Below are 27,889 nucleotides of genomic sequence, written 5' to 3' on the forward strand. Positions count from 1 at the left end.
AGAGTTCTTCATAATGACTTGTATGAATGTACATTCCCTTTAATAGTTACTTTTTTTTATATCCTTGCCAGCATTTGTTGTTTTTTGGAAATAGCCAGAAACTGGGCTGAGATACTCTCACTATAGTTTTGATTTGCATTTCCCTAATGGCTAATGATAGTGAGCACTTTTTCACATTTGTTGGCCATTTCTTCTCCTTTAGAGAAGTGCCTGGTCAGATCATTTGGCCATTATTTAATTGGATCACTTTTTGTTAGATTTTTAGTTCCTTATATATTGTGGATAATATCCCTTTGTCAGATGAATAGTTGGCATGTGTTTTCCCATTCTTTAAGTTGTCTCTTGTCTTCTGTTTCCTTGCTGCACAAAAACTTTTTAGTTTGCTATAATACCATTTATATGATTGTATTTCCTGTGCTTCTGGGGTCTTATCCAGAAAAATTATTGCCTATACCAATATCTTGGAGTATTTCCTCTATGTTTTCTTCTAGTAGTTTCAGAGTTTCAAATCATACATTTAGGTTTTTTGTTTTGTTTTGTTTTAGGTTTTTTTGGTACCAGGGATCGAACTCGGGACCTTGTGCTTGCGACGCAGGCAGCAGAACCACTAAGCTAAATCCCTGGCCCACATTTAGGTTTTTGATTCATCTTAAGTTGATTTTTGTACAGAGTGAGAGAAGTCAAATTTCGATCTTCTACATATAGGTATACAGTTTTCCTAGCACCATTTATTGAAGAGCCTATTCTTGCTCCAGTGTATGTTTTTGCTCCTTTTGATTGGTTGGATGTAGATGAATGTGTTCATTTCTGGGATCTCTGTTCTGTCCAACTGAGCTCTGTTTCTATTTTTATGCTAATATGTTATTTTGGTTACTGTGGCTCTGTAGTATGTCTTGAAATCAGGTATTGTGATGACCCCTGCCTTCTCTTTGCTCAGGATTACTTTGACAATTTGGGATCTTTTGTGTTTCCATATGAATTTTGGGGTGGTTTTTTCTAATTCTTAAAGAATGTCGTTTGTATTTTGATGGAAATTATGTTGAATCTTTAGATCATTTTGTGTAGTGTGGAAATTTTAATAGTATTACTATTTCTAATCCAAGAGCATGAAAGATGTTTCCATCTTTCTGTGTCCTCAGTTTTTTTCATCAGTATTTTATAATTTTCATTGTAGAGGGTTTTTTCCTTGCTTTCATTTATTCCTAGGCATTTTATTATTTATTTTTGGTGGCTATTATGAATAGGATTGCTTTCATTCTTTCTCAGTAGATTTATTGTTGTTTATAAAGAAGTTACTTTTATGTTGATATTTGTCTATTGTGACTTTATTGAGTTTATCAGTTCTCATATTCTTTTTGTGAAGTCTTTAGGTTTTCCTGTATATAGAATTAGATCATATGCAAAGGATAATTACACTTCTTCTCTTCCTATTTGTATGCCTCTTATTACTTGCTTTGCCAATTACTCCAGCTGAACCTTCTAGTATGATTTTGAATGAGGGGGTGAAAGTGGGCAACCTTATCTTGTTCAGATTATTTCTTCGTGGTTCAATTTTTATAGATCATATCCAGACATTTGCCCATATCCTCTGGTTTTCCAATTTGTGAGTGTATCATTTTTCATAATACTTCCTAAAGATCCTTTGTAATTTTGTGGCATCAGTTGTATTGTCCGCTTCTCCAACTGTGATTTCGTTTATTTGAGTCTTCTCATAGGTTTGTCAATTTTGTTAATCTTCTCAAAAAATTAACTCTATTTCATTGATCTTTTGTATTATTTGTTAGTCTGTATTTTATTCATTTCTTCTCTGAACTTTAGAATTAATTCTCTTCTATTGATTTAGGCTTGGTTTGTTATTTTCTAAATCTTTGGGATGCATTATTAGGTTGTTTATTTGAAATTCTATTTTATTTAGCTGTAAGGACTTAGTGCTTAAAGTCCCTTTTAGTACTGCTTTTTTAATTTAATTAAATTTTTAATTTATTAAAAAATTCATGAGTATATGTTTATGATACATAGTGATTACATTCATCTTTGGAGATTGATACATATACATATTGCATCTTTATCATTTTTACTCCTTGACCTGTCTTCCCCTCTGCCTTCTTCCCCAGATCATCTTCCCATACCTACAGAGTCTACCTCCATGTTTCTTAAAATGTTTGTTTTAGTTTGGTCTTTATTTATATTTGGGTCTCTCATATGAGAGAAACCATGTGATATTTAACATTCTGTGACTGATGTATTTCACTTAATATTATGATGTTAAGATCTATCCACTGCCCTACTCAATTTATTGTTCTTTATGGCTGAGCAGTACTCCACTTTTTATCTATTCATTGTTGATGGGCATATAGGCCACTTCCATGATTTAGCTATTGTGAGTTTTGCTGCCAAAAGCATGGGTACCCAGGAGAGGTATAGCTGGTTAAATGGGATTTTTAGTTTTATGAAGAATCTCCATGCTAATTTCCATAGTGGTTATACTAGTTTACATTCCCACCAACAATATAGAAGGGTTTCCTTTCCCCCACAACATTAGCAACATTTGTTGTTTTTTGAACCTTAAATAATAGTCATTTTTACTAGAGTAAGGTAGAATCTCATATTGTTTTGATTTGCATTTTTCTAATGGGCAAAGACCTTGAACATTTTTTTGTGTATTGACCATTTGTACTTCAAAGAAATGTCTGTTCATTTCAGCAGTCCATTTTTTGATCGAGTCTTTTATTTGGAGGGGTTCTGGGTTTTTCTGAGTTCTTCTTATGTTTTGGATGTTTGTCCTCTGCCCAAGGAGTAGCTGGCAACATTTTTTTTTTCATTCTGTAGGTTGTCTCTTCACTCTGGTGGTTGTTTCCTTGGCTATATGGAAGTTTCAAAATTTGATTTAATCCCATATGTTGATTTTTGGTGTTATTCTTTGTACAATTGGGATTCTGTTCAGGAAGAGGTTCTGTTCTGTTCAGGTTCTGTCCTTGCCTGTGCCTATGTCTTTAAGAGTTTTACCAGTACTTTTCTTCTATCAGATTGCATACATATATATATTTATATATGTGTATATATATTTCTATATATTTACATATGTATGTCTTTGTTCATTTTCAGTACAGAGTAAGATGGATAAAATCATTATTCTGCATGTGAATAACCAGTTTTCCCAGCACCATTTGTTAAAGGGGCTGTTGCTTCTTTTGCCTTTATTATTGGCCCCCCTTTCAAAAATCAGATGGTTGAAGATGCTTCCGGTTGTTTCTGCATCCTATATTCTGTTCTATTGATCAATATGTCTTTTTGTCAGTATTGTGCTGTTTTAACTACTGTAGCTTTGTAGAGTAACTTGAAGTCTGGGATTACAGTGCTTTGTGTTTTATCCTTTTTGTCCAGGGTGGTTTTGTCTGTGGGTCTCTTCTGTTCCATATAAATTGTAGAACTGTGTTTTTCTGCTTCTGTGAAAAAAGTTGATGGTATTTTGATATGAATTGCATTAAACTAATATATAATTTTTGGTAATATGGCCATTTTCATGTTATTACTTCTGCCTATCCAAAAATAGGAAATGTTTTCCATTTTTTAAAAAATAAAATAACAGCTTTATTGAACTAAAATTTGCATACAATACATTTTACAAATTTTAAATGTATGATTCTGTAGATTTTAACATGTTGACAGAGTTGTACAACCAGGACCACAATCAAAGACTCTATCCATGTATTACTTTTCTTTTTGCTGGGACAAAATACCTGATACCCAAAGTTAAAGGAAGGAAGGTTTATTTAACTCAACAGTTTGTAGAGGTTTCAATCCATAGGCAGCTGACTCCAAGGCAGGGAGGCATGGCAGAGGGCATGGCAGAGGAGAAATAGTCCATGGCAGGATAGGCAGGAGGCAGTGAAGAAGCAGCATGAAGCCTCCCTTTCTTTTTTATTCCATTCAAAGTATAAGCCTATATTAGTTGGTGCCACCCACACCCAGGGTGGGCCTTCCCATTATCCACATCCAGAACTAAGCTAAACCAATCCATGGACTCATTTATTTACCCTTAAACCATATTCACACACCCTAAATTCAGCCGCATCTGAAAATCCTTATCTGTGAGTGTATGAGGCTTGGGGAAACATGTAGATATAAGTCATAACGTTCTTCCCCTGGTCCCCAAAGACTCATGTACATCTCTTTATGCAAAAGGCATTTAGTCCATCTCTAAGAGTTGCTGAAGTCCTGTCATTTTCAGCATTGCTGAAAAGTCCAAGTTCAAATTCTCTTCTGAAATTTTAGGAAACTCTTAGCTGCCAGCCCCTATAAAAATAAGAAAGTTAAACACTGCCAACATACAGTGGCACAAAATACACATTCCTATTCCAAAATGTGCAAATAGGGGATAGAAAGGAATTGGACCGAAGTGAGACCAAAATCCAGCAGAGTAAACATTAGATCTCATAGTTCTGTGTCTAGCATCTGGTGCAGTCTGTGGCAAGATGTGAATTCTAATCCCACGTCTATGGCACTGCTGGTGGTTGTATCCTTTATGGTTTCTCTCTTGGGCAGCTTTGCTCGATCCTCCCAGCTTTCCTCAGACAATCTGTTTTCCTGGTTTCTGAATCCTTCTGGGGTCTCCACTGCACCTTTGGCTTCACACTCATAGCTTCCCACACTGCTCTTTAAGGGCCACACTGCCTGGCCTCCCAGGCCTCCTTCTGAAATCTGGGTGGAAGCCTTCCTGACCACATAACTCTTGCATTCTGCATGCACCTAAAACCAGCACACGTGGATGATGCAAAGGTTTGCTGCCAGATTGAACAATATCCAGGCTTCTGTTTTGGCTGTAGAGGTTGAGTTCCTGGATTGCTGAGAACCGCTATGAACTCAGTGCAGAGAAACAAATTCTCTAGGGCCACCATTTTGGAACATGGTGCTCTGAGGTTCTCTTCTCAAAGCAAAGTCTTTCACCTTCACAGTTTTGAGACTGCAAAGGGTAGTGCCCTCTTAGTTGTTATCATGTCTTCAGGCAATCTTTTCTCTTGTCCTATTCCTTCTTGGCAGCTAAGTTCTCCTCTGCTCCTTCCTTGCAGGCCATAACTTTAACGAAGTTTCCTTTCTGACCAAACTGAAAACTTTAAAAATCATTTTTCTGGGGTATTTATTCTTGATTCTTAAGTTACAGCTTGCTAAAAGCTCCCACAGTAGCCATGCCATGGCCTCAATATTAGATTGCTTTGAAATTTCTTCTACCAGATCCATTAGTCCACTGTCCTTATTCTCAATTTCCTGTAATGTTTCTGGACACTGGCAAAAGGAAGACAAATTTTCTTCCAGAACATAACGCATATGTTTTGGAGTCCAACTGCCAACACAGTCCTTGTTTCCAACTGATACCTGTTAGCCTGGTCTTTTATCTCACAGTAGAGGTTTTAGTCCATAGGCAGCTTGCTCCAAGGCAGGGAAGCATGGCAGAAGAGAAATACTCCATGATGGGGCAGGCAGCATCAGTGAAGAAGTAGTGTAGAGCCTCCCTTTCTCTTTTATTCCATTTAGGGTTGAGCCTGTTAGTTGGTATCACCCACACCTAGAGGTGGGCCTTCCCATTATCCACAACCCAGAATTATCCTAAACCAATCAGTGGGATAATTTGGTTATTATACAACCTCAATCCAAATTCACACACCCTAGATCCCAGACACCTGTGACAAGCCCCACCTATGAGCACATGAGGCTTTGACAAGGCACAACAACCCAGCAGCTATCATTTCCCAATCTAGGAAACCACTGAGCTTTTCTCTACCTTCATAGATTTTTCTTATTCTGAAAATTAATTAATTTTTAAATTCAAAATAGACTACGCTTAAAGCAACAAAAAAGACCTTACCATAGGCAAAATAGTGGAAATTGTGCATACCATATTGGAGTGAAAACAGAAACCAACAGCAGAACATACTTAGAATACAATAACTATTTTGCTCTCTTTTTTCCTATTATCTGTCTTTTATTGCATACTGTATATATTAACTTTTTCATATGAGGGAAACCATGTGATGTTTAATCTTATGTGTCTGATTTGCTTCATTTAATGTTAATAGCCTCAAGGTGCATCCATTTTCCTACAAATTCCTTAAGTTTATTTTTCTTGTTTTTTGAGACAGGTATCTCTATGGAGGTCAGGTTAGCCTTGAACTCACTATGTAGCCCAGATTGGCCTTGAACTCAATGGTGATCCTCCTGCCTCAGCCTCCCTAGTGCTGGGATTACAGGCATGCACCACCACACCTAGCAAGTTTTTCTTTTTTTTCTACCCGGTAGAGTACTAAATACATTTTCTTTTTCTATTCATCTGTATTGATAGACATACACGCTGTTTCCAAGATTTAGCTAGAATGAATTGTGCTGATATAAACATAGATATACATACATCACTGTGGTATGTTTTTCACTCCCTTTTAAGAAGATACCTGAAAGGGGGATAGATGGTTCAAATGGAATTTTTTTTTAATTTGTTGAAGAATCTGCATACTGATTTGCATAGCTAGTGTATCAGTCTGCACTCCCACCAACAATAAGGAAGGGTTCCTTTCTTCCCACAGCCTCACCAGCATTTGTTATTGGTTGATCTCTTGATGGTAGCTGTTCTTTCTGGAGTGAGATGGAATCTTAATGTTTTCATTTGCATTTCTCCAATGGCCAACAATGTTGAACTTTTTAAATGTATTTATTTATTGGCAGTTTGTACTTCTTCATCTGAGAAGTGTTTATTTCACATGCCTGTTTTTTTAATTGGGTCTTTAAATCTGTGGGTTCTGATTTTTTTTTTAGTTCCTTATATATTCTAGATGTTAGTCCTATGTCTGAAAAGTAGCTGGCAAATTTTTAAATGATTTTTCTCCTCACTTTGTTGGTGGTTTCCTTTGATGTGCAAAAGCTTTAATTTAATGTGTTCCCATTTGTTGATTCTTGGTATTATTTCTTATGCAACATTCAAAAAGTCTTTGCTTACACCTTTGTCTTTGAGAATTTTACCTGTTTTGTTTTGCAGCAGATGGTTTCTGTGATAATGTTGAGATCTTTGATCCATTTTGATTTTAGTTTAGTGCATGGTGAGAGATATGGGTCCACCTTCATCATGTGGATAGCTAGTTCTCCAAGCATCATTTGGTAAAGAGGCTTTCTTTTCTCCAGTGAAAAGATTTGGCCCCTTTGTCAAAGATTACATAGGAGTTGTTTCTGTATCTTCTATTCTATTCAATTCAATTGATCCACAAGTCTGGTTTCATTTGGTGATATCATGCTGTTTTTATGACTGTAGCTTTTTAGTGTGACTTGAGTTCTGAGATTGTGATGCCCCCTCCCTTGCCCTTGTTGCTAGAATTGCTTTTGCTATTCTAGGTCTCTTCAGGTTCCATATAAAAGTTAGGATTGCTTCCTCCAGTTCTTTAAGAATTGTAACTGGTATTTTGAATGTGATTACTTAAATCTATATAACAGTTTTGGAAGTGTGGCCGTTTTAAACTGTATTGGTTCTGCCTATCCAGAAACGGGATACCTTTCCATTTTCTGGTATCTACTCCAATCTCTATTTTCAAAATATTATAATTTTTGTTGTTGAAGTCTTTCACTTTGATTAGGTTAATTCCTAAGTATTTCATTTTTCTTAATGCTATTGTAAAAGATGTTGTTTCCCTAATTTCCCTCTCAGTAAGTTTGCTATTGGAATGCTGTTGAATTTTAAGTGTGACTTTATATCCTGCTATACTAATGAATTTGGTTATTAGTTCTAGAGTCTTTTGGTACAGTTTTTAGGGTCTTCTATGTAGAGGTTCATATCATGTGCAGATAATGTAGTTCAACTTCTTTCTCTTTTATTTCTTTCTATTGTCTGATTGCTCTAGCTTGTATTTTCTATGTTGATTAAAAATGGTGATAGCAGATATCCTTGTCTTGTTCTTGATTTTAGAGGGAAAGCTTTCAGCTTTTCTCTGCTAAGTGTGATGGTGGCCATTGGTTTGTCATAGGTAGCTTTTATTAGATTAAGATAAAGACCTTCTATTCTTACTTACTAAATCAAGGATGGATGCTGAATTTTGTCAAATGGTTTTTCTGTGCCTATTGAGATGATATTTTTTTGTACTTGCTTCTATTTATTTTGTGAAGTGCACTTATTGATTTGCATATGTTAAACTACACCTGCATCCCTGCATCCCTGGAATGGTTTCCAGTTGATGAGGACTTGGGTTGTTTCCAAGCTTTAGCTATTACGAACTGTGCCACTATAAACATGGGTGCACATATATCGCTGTGGTATGATTCTTTTAATTCGTTTGGGAAGATACCCAGCAGGGGAATAGCTGGGTCAAATGGGACCTCTATTCCTAGTTCTTTGAGGTATCTCCATACTGATTTCCACAGTGGTTGCACCAGTCTGTACTCCCACCAACTATGGAGAAGGGTTCCTTTCTCTCCACACCCCTGCCAGCATTTGTTATTGGTTGATTTCTTGGTAGCACCCATTCTTTCTGGGGTGAGGTGGAATCTCAGTGTTGTTTTCATCTGCATCTCTAGAATGACCAGTGATGTTGAACATTTTTTCATATGTTTATTTGCTGCTTTTACTTCTTTGTCTGAGAAATGTCTGTTCATTTCAGATGCCCATTTTTGAATTGGGTCTTTGAATTTGGGGGGTCTGATTTTTTTCTGTTCTTTATATATTCTAGATAGTAGTCCTTTGTCTGAGGTAGAGCTGCTAAAAATTAGTTCCCACATTGTAGGTTGTCTCTTAGCTCTGTTGGTGGTTTCTCTTGCAATGCAGAAACTTTTTAATAAGATGAGATCCCAGTTGTTGATTCTTTGTGCTAGTTCCCATGCTACTGAGGTTTTGTTCATAAAGTCTTTTCCTAAGCCAGTGTCTTTGAGAGTTCTACCTAACTTATCTTCCAGCAAATTTAGTGTTTCTGTTTTAATATTTAGATCTTTAGTCCACTTTGATCTTAGTGCCTGGTGATAGATATAGGTCTAGTTTTAATCTTTGGCAGGTTGAAGTCCAGTTTTTCCAACACCATTTATTAAATAGGCTATCTTTCCTCCAGTGAGGGTGGTTGGTTCCTTTGTCAAAGATGAGGTGGCTGAGTATGTCTGGAGTTGTTTCTGGATTTTCTTATCTATTCCACTGATCCTTGGGTCTGTTTCTTTGCCAATACCATGCTGTTTTTATCATAGAAGCTCTGTAGTATAGTTTCAAGTTGGGGATTGTGATACCCCCTGCCATGTCTCTGTTGCCTACAATTGCTTTTCCTATTCTAGGTCTCTTCTGGTTCCAAATGAATTTTTGGATTGTTTTCTCCAGTTCTATGAAATATCCTGTTGGGATTTCAATCGGGATTGCATTAAATCTGTATAGCAATTTTGGAAGCATGGCCATTTTCACTATATTGGTTCTTCCTACCCAGGAGCAAGGGATGTCTTTCCATTTTCTTATATCTTCTTCAATCTCTTTTTTTCAGAGTGCTGTAGTTTTCTTTGTAGAGGCCTTTTGTTTCCTTTGTTAGATTGATTCCTAGATAATTCATTTTTTTGGATTCTATTATAAAAGGAATTATTTCCCTAATTTCTATCTCAGTGAGTCTATCATTTGTGTACAAGAAGGCTACTGTTTTTTGAGTGTTGACCTTGTATCCAGCTACTCTACCGAATCAATTAAGTCTAGAAGTCTTTTGGCGGAGTTTTTTGGGTCTAATATGGGCATTTACTGCTATGAATTTCCCTTGTATAACTGCTTTCATTGTGTCTGATGGATTCCTGTATGTTGTACTGGCATTGTCATTTACTTGTAGAAACTGTCTAATTTCTTCTTTAATTTCCTCTTTGACCCATTGGTTGTTCAGGAGAGTATTATTCAATTTCCATGTGTTTGTGGGGGTTTTGCGGTTTCTTGTGCTATTGATCTCCAATTTTATTGCACTATGGTCTGATAATATACAGGGGGTAACTTCAGTTCTTTTACATTTACTTAAACATGGCCTGTGAGCTAGCATGTGGTCTATTTTGGAGAAATGACCTGTGTACAGCCGAAAAGAATGTATATTCTGAGGAACACTCTGTAAACATGTATTAAGTCCATTTGTTCAATAGCTTGGTTCACTTCCAGAATTTCATTGTTAACTTTTTTGTCTAGATGATCTGTCTGTCTGTGATAGTGGGATATTGAAATCCCTCACTACAATTGTATTAGTGCTTATTTGGTTTTTCATGTCCACTAATATTTGTTTTGGATAGTTGGGGACATTCTTATTTGGTGCATATATATTCATGATTGTCATCTCTTCCTCTTGGATTGTTCCCTTCACAAGGATGCAGTGACCATCTTCGTCTCTCTTAATTAGTTTTGGTTTGAAATCTGCTTTGTCTGCAAATAAGATTGCTACCCCTGCTTTTTTTCTGGGTTCCTGTTGCATGGAGAACTGTTTTCCATCCTTTTACTTTTAGTCTATGAATTTCTTTTTGAGTTAGGTGTGTTTCTTGTATACAGCGTATTTTTGGATTTTGCTTCTTAATCCATTTTGCCAGTCTATTTCTTTTGATTGGTGAATTGAGGCCATTAAAATTGATGGTTATAAGTGGTAGATATTGACTCATCCTTGTCATGATGTTTTACTGTTGTTCGCGCTTGTATTTTTTACTTTTTCCCCTTTCCCTTTAATTTTTTGCCTTGCCTTGTGACTTCCTTCTCTTGGGCCTCACGGAGTTGTGACTTTCATTGTCTTTTTCTAGGATATTGTTTAGAATTGTTTGGAGTGCTGGTTTGGTGTTCATGAAATTTCTCCGGTGTTCTTTGTCATGGAAGTATCTAATTTCCCCATCGATTTTGAAGGATAATTTTGCAGGATACAACAGTCTAGGTTGGAAGTTATTTTCTTTTAGGGCTTGATATACTTCACTCTGGCTCTCCTTGACTTGAGGGTTTGTGTCGAGAAGTCTGCTGTGATTCTGATGGGCTTTCCTTTATACATGATTTGTTTCTTTTCTCTAACTCCTTGTAGGATTTTGTTCTTCTGTTGGGTTTCTGGGATCCTATTATATGTCTAGGTGTAGATTTTTTTGATCATGACTAGTTGAAGTTCTATATGCCTCACTTATCTGTATGTCCAATTCTCCACCTCTGTCTGGGAAGTTTTCTGCTATTACTTCTGTGAACAGTTTTTTTATGTCTATTGTACTTTCTTCTGTTTTTTCATGGACTCCTATCAGTCTTATGTTATTCTTCTTTACATCATCTAAAAGCTGCTGGATTGATTTCTTGTGGTCCCTTACTGTTTTTAAGAAATCTCTGTTTTCATGGTCCTTCACCACAATCCTGTCTTCTATATCTCATGTTCTATCTTCAGATTTTCTTAATCTGCTCTGCATGCTTTCAATGGAGTTTTTAATCTCCTGAATAACTGTTTGAATCTGTTTCATGGATTCCATTTCTTTCTTATGTTGGGCAATCATGGTTTCCATTTCTTTCTTATGCTGGGCATTCATGGGTTCCAGCATGTTTCTGAGCTCATGTATTTTTTTTATCTGTTTCTGTTCTAGAGCCTCTAATCATGTCTTTCACTCTGCTCACCATCTCTGTAGTTATCTGGGAAATTATTTCTGTTTTGAATTTTTCAAGAACCTCATTCATCTGTTTTGTTACTTCCTGTGCTATCAGTTCAGGGTGTCCAGGTGGTTGATTATCATATTTTTCCACTTTGTTTCCTGCCAAATTTTTTTGGTGGGGTGGAAGTCTGAGTTTGTGCCTTGCTTAAATGTCTTCTCATTTTTGATTTTGGTACTGTCCTTGGTTTAATTCCTGGGTTGATACTTCGAAATTGCTTATTATAAATATCTTTGTTGTTTGTGTTTAGAACCCTTTTGGAATGATTGCTTCTCAGAGGTGTCTTCCAGATATAGCTGGTCTTTAGGTTTTGAGTCTCTAATGACTCTGAGGCTATCTCATTTTTATTATACCAGGAAGGTAATCACAACACCTTAGCCCAAATGATACAATCAGCAACACCATGGCATCGAGCAGAGCTTAGAAAATGACTATTTATGATAGTTATTAATCTATCACCTTTAACTGTGTGAATTAAATCAAAATCGAGGACCAGCCCAACATATGTTTATAGTGAATAAACTCTTCAATATAGCAACTTTACCTTTCGGGATGGGGAGTTAGAAGGAGTTGGGGAGGGAGAGGATAGATAGGTAGAATAGGGAAAGGTTAGCAGTGAGGCCAGAGGACACAGGAAGATCATGCAAACTCTAAGAAACTGTTGAAGAAAGAGGAAAAGGCAGAATGAAAGAAGATGAGAACAGAAAAGGCCAGAACTGTATTTACTTTCCTTTGAAACTAATGACAATCAAGAGAAGGAAAAAGAGAAGAAAAGAAAAATAAAGAAGAAATCTGGATTAGGTCCAGAACAGGAATAAGAAGGGAGATGAAGAACAGTGTGAGACAGCAAGAGAACAAGTGAGAGAGAAAGAACAGAGAAAAGACAGAAAAAGAAAAACATTTGAAAAGAGTAGAAAAAAATAAAAATTAAAAATAAGGTAAAGAAATTTTTGCAAATAACATATAAAAATAAAAATGAAGGGCCTCCTTCAGGGTATGTCTCTGCTGTCACAATAGACAACATGGGCAGCCATGTGCAGATGTAAGTCAATGCATCTCAGCAAGCCAGTAGCAGACCTGTGAGATTCAGGCAGATTTCTGGCTGCTAGTCCCAAGTTGAGCTCCCTGTTGTCCTGCAAGATTGAACTCTGCAAGGTTCTCGTGCACATTCCACCTGCCCTTCCCCTGAAGATAGTCCAGGTTCTGATGGGAGGTGATGATCCCCAAGTACAGTGGTCTGGTGTGCCTTTCTTGCAGAGATTCTCTTCACTTTTCCAGTGGGCTTCAGTTTTCATTGAGGAGCCTAAGAGAGGCCTTCTTTCTGTTGTTCACTTCTGCTCTATCTTCTGGAGCTCAGGACAATGGCCTTTATGACCCCCTTTGCCTCTGTAGTGTGGAACCAGGTAGCAGCGCAGCCAGAAGGCCCCACCTTTGCCAATGTTAACATTGCAGTCAGAAAGAATTGTGCAGGATCCAGAGTGAGCTTGAGTTCTATCTTCTGTATATTACTAAGGGCTTTTATTTATTCTCCATTAATCAGGGCCTGAAGAATTAGAAAAAAAAAGAATTTATAGGACTGGAAAGCAAATCACCCCCAGCAGTTGACGTAAGTACAGAATTTAAGGCATAACACACATACAAAAGCCATTATACAGCTTGTCCTATCTGAAACCAATCTCTGCTGGGAAACCCACTTCCAAACAGTGAAACAAACAACTGTACAGCTTCCCTCTTCAGTGTCTGAGAATATCTGTGTATTTTAAGAATGTATGAGGAGAGGGTGGTCATTTATGTTTTGATAAGCCTTTGATTTTTTTCTTCTTCTTTGGTCCATGGCTGGTCTAACTCTGTCCGTGTTCAAAAGCTCTAGTATTGCATAGAATTATAAAGATGCCAAACTCTTGGAAAAGAGATCCAAATTTATCACTTGACAGAGAGAGAAAAAAACACTATTTTTTGTATTTTACCTGCCATGCAGGGGCACAAATAGATGAGAATTTTACAGTGTTAGGTGTAACTTCAGTCTAAAAGCGAGCATGTAATCTTTTATAGAGAGAGTGAGGTGTGGTGACTTTATATTTATATATGAAAGGCCAACGAGCAGCTCATGCTTAATGATAAACTTTTTTTTTCCAAGAAGAAGATTTTTTTTTTTGAATGTTGGAATCTATATTTGAGATGGGAGTTTGGATGGATTACCCATGACAAGGAATGGGCAGCATGTGTGTCCGTTGGACATGGCAGGGGAGGGAGCTTCCTTTTCGCGGGGTTGCCATGGTGATCATTACTTTTCTCATCAGAATCGCATCTTCATCCGTAGATTACCTACCCCTTCCCTGACAGTCCATAAAACCTTTGAACCCAACAACTTCTTCTAAAACATCTCTTCCGTTTAACATTTTCTTCATACCAACGAAACAGGGTAATCATGTTAATAAACCTAACCTTTGAAACAGATATCCAAATAGGAAGAACAGAAACAACTTATAGCACTTTCAATTTTTTAAAAAAGGTTTTTAGCTTTTTTTCCCCCTTTCCCATTTCACAATGTCTACTTCCTAAGAAGGGTTTAATAATATGAAAACTTTCTTTTAGTGGAAAATATCTATTTGGTGTTTGACACATCAGTAGGTACTTTAAAGGCCTGAATTTTGTAGTAGCTTTAGGAATTATATTTTATAAGAATCAGTTATGACTTTATATTTCCAGACAATAGAGAGTTCAGAACATCATGCTCTGTGTTCCTGCTTGGTTTTCCCACTCTCCCCTCCTCTATCCCTCCTCCCCTTTTGGGTTTACAGGGCTTTGAGCTTGATCTTTTGAAAGTTTTATTCTATTAAATCTTTTCTATATCTTCTGGTTTTCTTTAAAAAGCTTTAGAATGGTTTCTATACCCTTTGTATCACTGTATTGTTCCATATCGTCTCGGGTCTGATCGTGTCCGGATGGAAAACCAAAGCACAGGTGTTGATAGTTGCAATTTACTGATCTCCCTGCAACGTGTCCATCGAAAATACTGGAAAGTCTGGTGCTTGGAGAGGGTGCCATTTTCTCTTGTACATAAGGTCATGATGAGTTTGTGTCAAAAGTTCTTATATATTTCTTTTATAAGCTGAAAGAAGGTCTGTTTTTATGTTTTTTAGGTCTATGAATGGAATGTTGTAAATGCCTGTCAAATAACAAAAATATTGAAAAGTGGGAAAAAATGCCATTTGTGTTATCTTCTGATTTTTCACTTATTCCAATTCTTCTTAGATTAGTCTTTTTTGTATCATCAAACAGGCTTTGGATCCTTTTTTTTTATGCTTTCCTACTGTTTTTAAGGTGTCTTTAGGTACTTGGTCTTTGATGGTATTGTCTTCTGGATCTGAGATTATTTTTTCACATTGGTTGGTTCTTCTGCTCACACTTTCAATATGATTTTTAATCTCAGATTTCTGATTGAAACCTTTTATGGACTCTAATTCTTTGGTAAAATGATCATTCATGTTTTGTTTTGTTTCTTGGGGTTTTTTTTATAGTTCATCTAGCTTTCTGATAGCTCCACCATCTTTTGGTTATTACTTTGATTATCTGTTTGGCTACATCTTCTCTTATCCTGCTGCGTATTTCTTTGAGCAGCTTTCTAACCTCCTCTGTAATCCTTTCAATTATTTCAGGTGTGTAGCTTATGCTGTTCTGACCTTTAATACCCCCTGATTTGACTCTGGGGAGTTGGGAGTTTTGGAAAACATTTTGTTGCTTTTTCTTCTCATGTGTCTATTGTTTGTTTTTGTTTGTATTGTTTTGTGCTGAGGTTTGTGGGTGCTTATAATCTAAAGACTTTTTTTGCCAGTATAGGTCTCTTTAGTTTCTTTATAGTGATGTGCTTTGGGCATAGATAAGTGTAATCCTTTGCCACAGCCCCAAGATGCAGCCACCTTGGTCATTTTGAGAGGTGAGGATATAGTGTGGTTAGGCCCGCATCCAAGATCTCTGGGAATGTACTCTAGCAGTGTCAATGTCATGAAGGTTCTCTGAGCATTAGCTTATAGAGAGGTAGCAACAAGCATGTGACCCTGTTAATATCAAGCTACAGTAGTGTTACCCAAGACGAATTATACATATTAACATACCATAGAAACAGATTATGTACCTATCTTAATCTTAGAGAAAATGTCAGCAATTATGATGTAAACATTAAGGCAATCCATGTATTGACTTATAGTTAATATGTACTAAATTAGACAACTGTGTCTTTGCTAATGGTAGAACACAATTTAATAATAATTTGCAGAGTTAAGATTCAAAAGATTAACAAATCTTTATGTTATACTATTAAAGATATAGGTTTGGGAGTCAGGGGATGCAAAAAAAATATTTTGAAACCTTAAACTATGATACTGGAAGAAGCGGAGAAAAGGTGATACAAAGGGTTTTATTGAGGGTAGGAGTATATCTATAGAATTAGGTAAAGGTAAGATTAAATAAAATCGTCAAGAAAGAAGATAAGAGGAAGAAAAAAGAAATTTTATAAAGAAAAAATATAGAGAAAATAACAGAGAAATACTTAAGGGGGGAAAAACTGAAAGGAAGAAGTGGAAAAAATAGAGAAAAAATGAAAAACAGATTCAAAGCAAGGTGGGGTATGAAGGAAGGTTGTCAAATCCCCAGGACACTGGGAAGAAAAGAAGGAAGGAAAGCAGAGAAAAAGAACAAAACCAAACAACCTAAACCCACTGTTCAAACTTAAGAAAGCAAGAACAAAGAAAAAATAAGAAAATACCAACCAAATGAACAAAAACCAAAAGAGAACAAAGTATTTCTCTGTGATTTCAAACGTGGTTATTTTCTGCCTATAGTTTTGAGGCAGAGTCCACTATAAGATGTGTCCCTGCTCTCGCTGGCACAGAGGGCAATCAAAGCCCAGGTCTGTGCAGCACATAGTCACCAGCAAGAAGGCAGCAGGACTAGGGCAAGGCTGCCAATTCTGGAGCTTTCAGATTCACAGAGATTCAGGGTTGAGGTTGGCTTCTGGCTGTGGGGGCAGGGCTTTGGTCATTTAGCTTAAAACATTCTGGATATGCCTTAAAATACTCTGGGTGTCTCTAGCTGAACTGACCATGGCTCCTTGAGCATCGATGTCACTGAGGGGCTGACCCTCGCCCCCTCAGTGTGGAAACATAATCCTGAGAGCCCTGAAATAAAGTCAACCTGTGGCACTATCCGCACTCCAAGGCATAGGGAAGGTGCCAGGGCTGGAGTCAGTCACCAGCTGTTGCAGCTCACAGCATCCACCAGTGTATACCACTGCTGAGTTTCTTCCTAAAGGCTTTCGGAGACCCCTAGTTTAACAATGTTTGTTGTAGATTTGGCCATCCTTACTCACAAGATGGAAACCAGGAGCTGGAGAGAAGGTGCAGATTGCCTTTCTTTTAGTAACTTTAGGTTCTGTCTCTGTTTCTCTACAGGCCGCAACTTTCCTCTCAGATCCTTTCTGGGTCCAAGGACTATACTCCTCTTTCCTTCCCCAGGTTATTATTTTCTACTGTCTGGATTTGGAATCTTGGAGAGGCTGATTTGTTTGTTTACTGTTCTACCATCTTCCCAGAAGTCCTCTGTTGTTTCCATTTCCTAGTGTCCTCCTCCTCCCTTTTTTTAGAGCAAGGTAGCTTTCATGATAGAGATGTTTCCCTTCTTTCATTAATTCTTAGTTTTTTTTAAGCTATTATAAATGGGATTGTTTTCCTGCTTTCTTAGTGGCTTCAGTTTTGGTGTATAGGAATGCTGTTTTTGTGTGTGTGCATGTGTTTCATTTTGTATCCTGCCAATTTGCTGAATATATTAGTTCCAAGAGTCTTCTGGTGGAGTTTATGGGCTCTTCTATGTTCATGTAATTTGCAAATAAAGATAGTTTTAATTCTTCCTTTCCTATTCAAACTCTTTTTCTTTCCCTTACCTAATTTCTCTGGCTAAAGTGTTAAATTCTGTATTGAGGAGTGATGAGAGTGGAAATTCTTTTTTTTTCCCCATTAAGTTTATTGGTACATTTTAGGTATAAAATACAGTTACATTCATCATTGGGATCTTGTACCATTACATGAGTATCTTGGGTCTTTTATTTTTCCCCTTCCTGTGCCCTCCCTTCACCCCCTCCACCTTTGCCTATTTGCAAAGACCTTGTTTCCATTTTTTTCCTTTTCTCATATTTTTTCTTTTCCTTTTTTTCTTTCCTTTACCCCTCCCACTTCCCCTGCACCTTTAGAACTTTTCTTCCTGTTATCAATTATACATTTTTTAAGTTACAATATCAAGATCTAGGAGACATTACCACAGATTTTACAGAATTTAAAAGGATATAGAAAGCATATTTCAAAAATCTATTTTGAAATAAATTTGACAACTTCTAAGAAGTACCTTGGAAGACAAATTAATGAAACTAACTCTGGAGGAAATATAAAATTTGAATAGCACCTATTAAAGAAAGTATATTCCTAGCTTGAAAACCTACCTATGTGACAACAGCAGGCTCATAAACATTTTAACTGATAAATTATATCAAACAATTAAAGCAGAAAAAAGAAGGAACACTTCTCCCCTCATTTTAGGAACTCAACATTGTGCTAATCCTAAAACTGGATACAGATAATAGAAGAACAAAGTATGAACATAGATAGAAATTTGTTTAACAAAACAAACTATTAGAAGTCAGATCTGGCAGGATGTAGAAAGTGGTTTTGTTATAGGGACGGCAGTGTTGGTTCAGCACTGGAAGATCCACCCCCAAAAGTCATCATTTTAACAGAGGAAAGGAAAAAGCCATATGATCATGTCAGTAGTTGGAGAAAAAGTATTGGACTAAATTCTACGGCTGTTCATGGTAAAAGCTATCAGGAGACTAGAAGTAGAACAGAACTTTCTCAACAGATTAAAGACATGTACTGCATACTTCCAGCGAGAACGCCTTATATAAATGGAGAAGATACAATGCTTTCTCCTTAAGGTGGAGAACAAGCGCGGATATGCTTACTCTTTATCTGTCCATTAAACTTTGAAACCTAGGCCCCACCAAAATAGTCTGGCAATACAATGACACAATTAGGATAGGACTGGCAAGGTAGAAGCAAAATCTTTATATGTAGATGAAATGATCATCTAGAGAGAAAATACTAGGAAATCTCTAGGAGCCCCTAGAACTTGTATTTGAATTTAGCAGGATTAGAAAACACAAGGTATATATAAAAATTCAGGTCTGTGTATACTTGCTATAAATGAAGAATTGGATATTGAAATTTAAAAGTTATGTAGGAGTACAAAGGACCTAGAAAAGTTAAAAAAACAAAAACAGTGTTAGAAGAGGTTTAGTACCTAATTTTAAGACTTCTTCTAAAGCTACAGTAATCAAGGCAGTGTTGGTGTAAGGAAAGACATATAGATCATTGTAATAAAACAGAGAATCTAGAAATAGAACCACACATATATGGTCCACTGAGTTTTGAAAGATTATTTAACTTTAACATTTTATAGAGTATAAACTCAATTCAAGAGCCAAGGAAGAGATAGTGTTTTCAGCAAATGGCACTAGAACACCTGGTATCTGCATATAAAAAATTAACCTCAACCCTTTTTTTCCATATATGAAAATAACTTGAAGGAATCTATGAACCTAAATATGAAAACCTAAAAGTATAAAACATTAAGAAGAAATTATAAGGGAAAATGTTTATGAATTCAGGGTAGGCAAAAACAACCTAGTATACAAAAGACATGATGTATAAAAGAAAAAAATTGATAAATGAGATTCCATCAAATTTAGAACTTTAAATGACATCATTAAAATGAAAAGTAGTCCTTAAACAGACCATATTTATAATGCATATAACCTATGACCAGAATATATGAAGAATTCTTAGAGCTCATTAATAGACAACCCAATTAAAATGTAGACATAAGAAGATGATAAATAGCCAGTACAGCGCAAGGAAAGATGTGCAAATCTAGAATCAGAAAAATACTAATCAGTACAATAGCAAGATTGAATTATACACTCATTAGGGAGATGAAGTTAAAAGTTTTAAAAGCCTTGTCATGACTTTTTCTTTTTGTTGGATTCTCCCCCTTTGCATTTAATTTGTCACGCCCAATGGATTCATTCTGCTGGGTTTCCTGGGGTTGTGATCCTCATTGTTTTTTCCTAGGGTATTGTCTAAAATTTTTTGGAGTGCCGATTTGATATTCATGAAGTTCCTGAGGTGCTCTTTATCATGAAAGTATCTTATTTCTCCATCAATTTTGAAAGATAGTTTTGCAGGGTACATCAATCTGGGTTGGAGGCTGTTTTCCTTTAGGGCTTGAAATACATCATTCCAAGGTCTTCTTGCCTTGAGGGTTTGCATTGGGAAGTCTGCTGTGATTCTGATGGACTTTCCTTTGTATGTGATTTGTTTCTTTTCTCTCACTGCTTGTAGAATTTTATTCTTCTGTTGGATTTCTGGAATCCTAACTATTATATGCCTATGTGTAGAGTTTTTTCATCCAGGCTAGGTGGAGTCCTATATGCCTCACTTATCTGTATGTCAAGTTCTTTTCCCCTCCTTGGGAAGTTTTCTGCCATCAGTTCTGTGAACAGTTTTTTTTATGTCATCTGCACTCTGTCCTCTTTCTTCATTGATTCCAGTCAGTCTTATGTTACTCTTCTTTGCATCGTCTAGCAGCTGTTGGATTGCTTTCTCATGTTCCTTTACAATTTTAAAGCAATTTTTCTTTTCCTGGTCACTAATTGCAATCTTTTCTTCTGTATCTGAAATTCTGTCCTCACATTGGTTCATTCTGCTGTGCAGACTTTCGATGGAGTTTTTAATCTCTTGGAAATCTGTTTGTATCTGTTTTATGGATTCCATTTGTTTCCTATGTTGGGATTCCATCATGTTCCTCAGATCCTCTATTTTTTTAATCTGTGTCCTCTCTAGATTTATTAATCATGTCTTGCACCATGAGCACAATCTTTGCTGTTATCTGAGTAATTATTTCTGATTTCATTTTTCCCAGATCCTCTTTTGTTGCCAGTTCAGAGAGTTCAGGTGGTTGAGTATCAGATTGTTCCATCTCGTTTCCCTTTGAGGTTGCTGTAGGTGATCTGGAAGTCTGTTTTTGAGGCTTGTTTATATGTCTTCTCATTTCCACAAGGGAGGGGGTGCTTCTGGCGCCTGCGCGGCTCACCTTCTCTGCCCTAGGAGCCTGGGATGGCAGTGGGGGAGCTTCCTTCTGGGTGCTGGAAAGGGTGGAAATTCTTGTCTTGTTCCTGATTTTAGAGGGAATTCTTTCTTTCTTTTCTTTTTTTTTTATTTAGTATACATCGGCAGTGGTTTTATCCTGAATGACTTTTGTTGTTGTTGTTGTTGTTGTTGTTTTTGGTACTGGGGATTGAACTCGGGTCCTTGCGCTTACACAGCAGGTGGTGAAACCACTGAGCTAGATCCCTGGCCCTATCCTGAATGACTTTTAATGCTATACAGTAAAGACTTTTTATATCAGTTTTTGTTAAGGTTTTTTTTTTGTATGAATCATGAATCAGTGTTGGATTTTGTCAGACTTTTTCTGCATCTGTTGAGATTATCATGTGATTTTAATCCATGATTCTATTTATGTGGTGTATTATAGTTACTGTTTTACATATGTTGAACTGTTCATGCATCCTTGTGATGGAACCAACATGGTCATGATGCATGATTTTAAAAATTTAATTATATTCTGTTTGCAAGAATCTAATTGAGGATTTTTACAAGTATGTTTATTAAGGAAATTGGTCTGTAGTTTTCATTTTCTTTAAGTCCTTGGCTGGTTTTGGTAGCAGAGTATTGCTAGCTTCAAGCAATAAGTTTGGTAGTGTTCTTTCCCGTTCACTTTCATGAAAGACTTTGATGAGTATTAGCATTAATTCTTTCTTGATGTTCTTGTAAAATTCGGCAAAAAAAAAATCCATCAGGATCTGGGCTTCCCTTAGTGGTGAATTTTTTTTATTACTACATCAGTTTCATTTCCTGTTCTTTTTGGTTCAGTTTTTTTTGGGGGTATGGAGGATGGAACTCAGGAGTTTTCACTTGCGAGGCAGGTGCAGTGCTACTGAGCTAAATCCCTGGCCCTTCTTGGTTCAGTTTTGATAATTCATATGTATCTAGGAAGTTTTCTATTTCTTATGGATTCTCCAGTTTCTTATAATCCTCTGGATGTTGGCAGTGTTGTGATTTTCACCTTTTTTTGTTTTTGTTTTTGTTTTTAATTGCATTGAAGTGAGTCTTTTCTTCCTTGGGTAATGTTGGCTAGGGGTTTATCTGTTTTATCCTTTTAAAGAACCAATTCTTTATGTAAGTTTTATTTTTATAAGTACATGTTTGCAGTACATGATTACATTCATTGTGGGGAGTTGTTACACATTTTAATTCATTTATGTTCTCTCCTCCCCTCTACTCCCCAATCTCTTGATCTCTGTCCCAATTACAAAAGATCTATCTCCCTTTCCTATGGTCTTTTATTTTGCTCTTTAATTATATGTAGTTTGGGCTTCTCATATAAGAAAAACCATGCAATTTTTAAGCTTACTTGTCTGATTTACTTCACTTAACATTATGGTTTCAAGGTGTATGAATCATTTATCCAGAGTATTGCAGAGTAATACATTGCTGTGTATAAATACTACATTTACCTATTCATCTGCTCATGAACGTATAGGCCATTTCCAAGATTTAGCTGTTTTGAGTTCTGCTGTTATAAATATGGGTATTCATGTATCACTGTAATATGATGTATTTTAGACTTTTGTGAAGATACTTAGAAGGGGAATGGCTGGGTTGCATGAAATTTCTATTTTAGCTTTTTGAGGAATCTCCATACTGATTTCCATAGTAGTTGTACTAATATAAATTCCCACCAACAGTGTAGGAGGGCTCCTTTTTTCCCTGCAGCATTGCCTGTATTTATTATTTGATGTTATGATAAAAGCCATTTCTTCTGGAGAAAGATGTATCTTTGTGTCATTTGAATTTGTGTCCCTCTAATGATGTCCAGAGATGCTGAATATTTTTTCATGTATTTGTTGGCCATTTGTACTTCTGAAAAGTGTCTATTTCATTTGACCATTTTTTTTTCCACTGTGGCTCTTATTGGGTGGGGCACTAGTTTTTTTTTATTTTTTAGTTCTTCATGTATTCTAGATAGTAGTTCTCTTTTCAAGGTTAGCTGGAAAAAATTCTTTCCCTTTCTTTACTCTGTTGTTTGTTTCCTTTGTAGTGCAGAAGCGTTTTAATTTGTTATAATCCAGTTTGTTGATTCTTGATGTTACTTGTTTAATTGGGATTCTGTTCAGAACGTCTTTGCCTATGCCTGTGTTTTCCAGAGTTTTACTTATTTTATCTTTTAACAGGTTAACTTGTTTCTGTTTTAATACTTAGATCTGTGGTCCCTTTTGATTTTTCTTTAGTACATGGTTAGAGTTATGGGCTTGACTTCAATCTTCTGCATGTGTATAGCCATTTTTCCACATTGTGCTATGGGGTGTATAATACCCATCTTTATTCTTTAGAATATTTTTATTTAAAATATTTCTATTGATGAATTATTTAAATTTTGAGTTTTATTATATTGAACAATGAATCCTTATAAACAGGAATAATATATCAAAAATAAAGTATTGAATTTTTAGTATTGAGTGTTTATTTAAAAAGCATCAAATTTTTTTAAAAAAGCATCAAATTTTCAACATTGACTGTTTTTTGGTGTACAAAGTCTAAAAAAGAACAACAGAAATAAATTCCTGTATGAACTACAATGAAAATAGCAATAGAACACTACAAAAAATTTTTACTTCAATTATCACACCTAAGGCAATCTACATGCATGACAAAAGTATGTTCCATATACGTGTATCACTCACACTGACAGCATATGTGTTTTGCTTTCCTGGCCTTTTTGTAGGACATGCTTGACATCTTACTGGCCCTGATGTTTTGTCAGGAAGTTCTTATTATATTATACAATGTATAGTTAATGGGAACATAAAATATCAATAAAATAAACTATTAAATTCTCAATATGTATCAAACATTTAGAATAAACATCATTTTCATATCAGCTGTGTACTTGCTTACAAAATCTAAAAGATAACATCAGAAATAGATTCCTGCATGAACAATGGAAATACCAATAGAACTCTATAGCAAAAATAATTTGCTTCACTTGTCACACCCAAGGCAGTCTTCCCACATGACAGTTGTATGTTCTGCACACATGTCTTTCTTACACTGACAGCACATGTACGTAGCTTTCCTTTCCTATATGGCAGCCCATTCTTGTAACCTTTCATCTTCCTGTTTTGTTAGGCACTTCCTATTATATTGTACATTGTGCACTCAGTAAGAAAATAAGACAGTAAAATAAAGTATCAAATATGTAATGAGTGCTTAGAATAGACATCAACATTTTCATATCAGCTGTTTGCTTGCATATAAAACCTAAAGGATAACATCAGAAATAAAACCTATGTGAACTACAATGTAAATACAAAATCTACCACAAAAATAATCTTTGCTTCAACTGTCACATCCAAGGCAGTGTTCACACATAAAAACTGCATGTTATGTACCCAAGTATCACTTACACTTATAGCATATATGTTTTGTTTTCCTGTCCTTTCTTGTAGGGCACAGTTGACATTGTTTTGGTTTTCCTGTGGTCATAGTGGGTCTTTGTGATGCCTGCTCATCTGTCAGGCTCACCAGTGTGCTCCATAATTTTTTTTGCTTAATTCCCTGGGAAGAAACATTGTTTTTCCTCTGCTATAAATGTTCTCGTGAGTTCCAGTCTCAGTCTTCTAAGAAAATTTCTCTATGGTATTTTGCACTTGTTCTTTCTTTGTAAACTATCGAACTATTTATGCCACACATGTTTAGGATCAAGTAAAACACAACCATAGGCCAATGCTTTGGGTTTTGAGTGACATCATAGTTGCTGCATAACTCATCAGCAACATTTACTTTGCCTTTGGTTTTGTTGCAGAAAGTTGCTTCTCAAGATTCTCTTTTGTCACGGTTTCCCTATCAATATTTCCATCATGGTGCAATGTTGACATCAGCAGTTCCAATTTGCTTTTCTTTGCTATATATGTGGCCAATGTTATATCTTCCTGAAATCCCAAGGTTGTACTATATAATTCTGTTTTGAAATTGCAACACTTCATTTGGAATTTCTGCTTTGTTCCTGTATATAGTTCCTATGCTGGTCAACTTGTGCTCTGTTAGCAAATATAACATCAGTTGGAAACTGGTAAACCAATTGTTGAATGTCACATTCCAGTTAGTTTGGGAGATGGGAGCAATAAGTTTATTCACAATATCATTTGGTTTATTACTATACAAATAAAGACCTAGTGGCTGAGTTCCAGGACAAATTTTAAATTGAAAGTATAATAAGTCTTCACATCTATAAGGCCATAAATTTTTAGGCCAAATTTTGAAGGGGTTTTTTTTGGCATATACTGCCTGAAGCTACAGCAACCATGAAATGCTACAAGGTGTTCAATAGCCATGTACTCAGATGGTGTGTAAATTGTTTGACAATTACTCACACATCTCTCAGTGAGTGAATAGCAGCCAGATTATCAGTTCTTTTTCTTTCTTGACAGGTGGTTTTGTCATCAAACCTCAGGCAGTTTTGAAAGAAACCAAATCTCTTCAGTGTCATTGTTACTCTACAGACCTCAAGCCCATACCCATTGCTTTTCCATAAGTCTTTTATATTCCTGAAATTACTATGAGAAAGCCCTGCTAAGTACAGCAGACCTGTGAATGCTTTCAGTTCAGCTAGTGAGGTGTCATGATAAACACATTTTTTAATATGGCTGTTGGTGTATACAGAACGTTTTACTTGTATTTAAGCATTTACATATTTCACAACATCTTGTAGCATTTTGTCTTTTACAGTTTCCAACATTGAATGGTAGTGCTGGCGTCCTGTCCAATAGGTTTCACCCCTGCCAAGATCCTTACTGTATTTTTGGACCTAGTTCTAACATTGGATCATTCCATTTGGTTACATGACCATTTTGTATCATTTTGACTAGCCCCTCTCTCCTCCTCCTCCTCTTCTTCCTCCTCCTCCTCCTCCTCCTCCTCCTCCTCTTCCTCCTCCTTTCTCCTCCTCCTCCCTCCTCCTCCACTATCACCCCACCCCCAACCATGACATGGGATTTATTCCAAGTATAAAGGATTGGTTCAACATTAAGAAAATCAATTGATGTCATCCATCCCAGACTGATATTTTCTAAGGCAAAAAGCAAGTCAACTTTATTTTTGTATGTAGTCTTTGAATGATTTTTTACTGCTTTTCAAAAACTTATTTGTCCTTTTTGTTTGGTTATAAATTTCTTTCAGTGATTCATTTCCACCTTCCCTCCTCTTCTGTATCTCAAACATGCTGAAAATCTCACATTTGCATTTATCATTCCAATTTTCTGTAATGTGCTTACTTTCTGTGTTTTCTATGTCTTTAGCTTATTTATAATTGATTTGCTGGAGACTTACCCAATCAAACGGAAACCTAACCTTCAGTACAAGCTATGTTATGTGATCTTAAAGCACCTATAAATGTCCTATTTGTTTATATATTTGCTTTTAAAATTGTTGATTTTTAATTTTATTAGCATATGTTTATAATACATAATAGTTATATTTATGTTGAGAAATTGTTACTTATATGTAACATATCTTTCTTCTTTTTTTGGTACCAGGGATCAAACTTGGGACCTTGCGCTTGCGCAGCAGGCACCAGAACCACTGAGCTAAATCCCCGGCTCATATGTAACATATCTTGATTATTGTCAATCCCATTATTTCTTTCCTATCCTCCCCCATTCCCTTCCTCCAAAATGTCTGCCTTTTTATTTTCTACCATTTCTTTTTTCTTTTTCTTATTTTTTTTTTTTTTTTTTTTTTTTAGTACTGGGGATCGTCCTTTATTTTTCTTTCACATATTTATATTTTAGGTTTCTCATATACAAGAAACTGTGACATTTAATTTTTATATATCTTATATATTTCAATAAACATGGGCTCCAATTCCATACATTTTTCATGCAACTGATACGGTTTTCTTTATTCTTTGGCTAATATGCCATTGTGTATATATATGCTATATATTCTTTATTCATCTGTTGATGGGCATCTAGGCTGTTCCCAGAGTTTGGCTATTGTGAATTGTAGTGTTATAAACATGGGTATGCACATATCACTGTAATATTATGTCTTTAAATATTTTCAGAATATATCCAGGAGCGGTATAACTGGGCCAAATAGAATATCTACTTTTAGTTTTCTGAGGAATTTCCATACTTATTTACCTAGTGGTTATACCAGTTTACATTCCCACATACAGTGTAGAAGGATTCCTTTTTTCCCCTTATCTTCACTTGCATTGATTGCTTTTTGTATGCTTGGTGATAGTCATTTTGATTGGGATAAGAATAGTTTTCATTCACATTGCTCAATAGCTAAAGATGATAAGCACTTTTTCATGTACTTATTGGCCATCTGTACTTCTTTTGAGAAGTGTCTATTCAGTTCATTTGCCCATTGTTTGATTGGGTCATTTGTTTTGGGGGAGTTACTTTTTGACTTCTTTATATATTCTAGATAGTAGTCCTCTATCAAAAGAGTAGCTGAGAAAACTTTTCCCACTCTGCAGATTGGCTCTTAATTCTCTTGGCTGTTTCCTTTGCTGGGCAGAAGCTTTTCTATTTGAATCCTATTTGTTGATTCTTGATACTATTTCCTGTGCTATTGAGGTTCCATACAAGAAGTCCGTGCTTGTTTCTATGGCTTTAAGTGTTTTCTTTCTGTTATCATCCAGTAATTTTAAAGTTTCTGTTTTTATATTTAGGTCTTTAATCTACTTTGTCTGATTGTAGTACAGGGTGAAATAATTGGATCTAGTTTTAGTCTTCTGCACTTAGATAATCAGATTTCCCAAGACCACTTATTAAAGATGTTATCTTTATTCTAATGTTTGGTTTTGGCCCCTTTGTCAAAATTCTGATGGCTGAAGGAACATGGGCTTGTTACTGTGTCATCTGTTCTTTTCTTTTGGTCTACATGTCTATATTTGTGTCAGTACCAAGAAATATTTTTATTATACCTTTCGTAGTATAACTTGAAATTCAGAATTATGCCTGTGCTTTGCTCTTTTTGCTCAGGATTGCATTGTATATTCTTCCAGATTCATGTAAAATTTAAGACTGTT

The 27,889-nt window shown here is 36.0% G+C and overlaps 1 protein-coding gene across 4 annotated transcripts in view; it reads left to right on the forward strand.

Moving 5' to 3' along the window:
- Redic1 (regulator of DNA class I crossover intermediates 1) overlaps positions 1–27,889 on the forward strand; it is a 110,038-nt gene that overhangs the window by 20,707 nt on the left and 61,442 nt on the right. The window lies entirely within an intron of this gene.

This window comes from Heterocephalus glaber, unplaced genomic scaffold (assembly GCF_053883595.1).
Source record: "Heterocephalus glaber isolate CG9 unplaced genomic scaffold, H.glaber_assembly_v1.0 deba00001733, whole genome shotgun sequence".
Taxonomy (NCBI): domain Eukaryota; kingdom Metazoa; phylum Chordata; class Mammalia; order Rodentia; family Bathyergidae; genus Heterocephalus; species Heterocephalus glaber.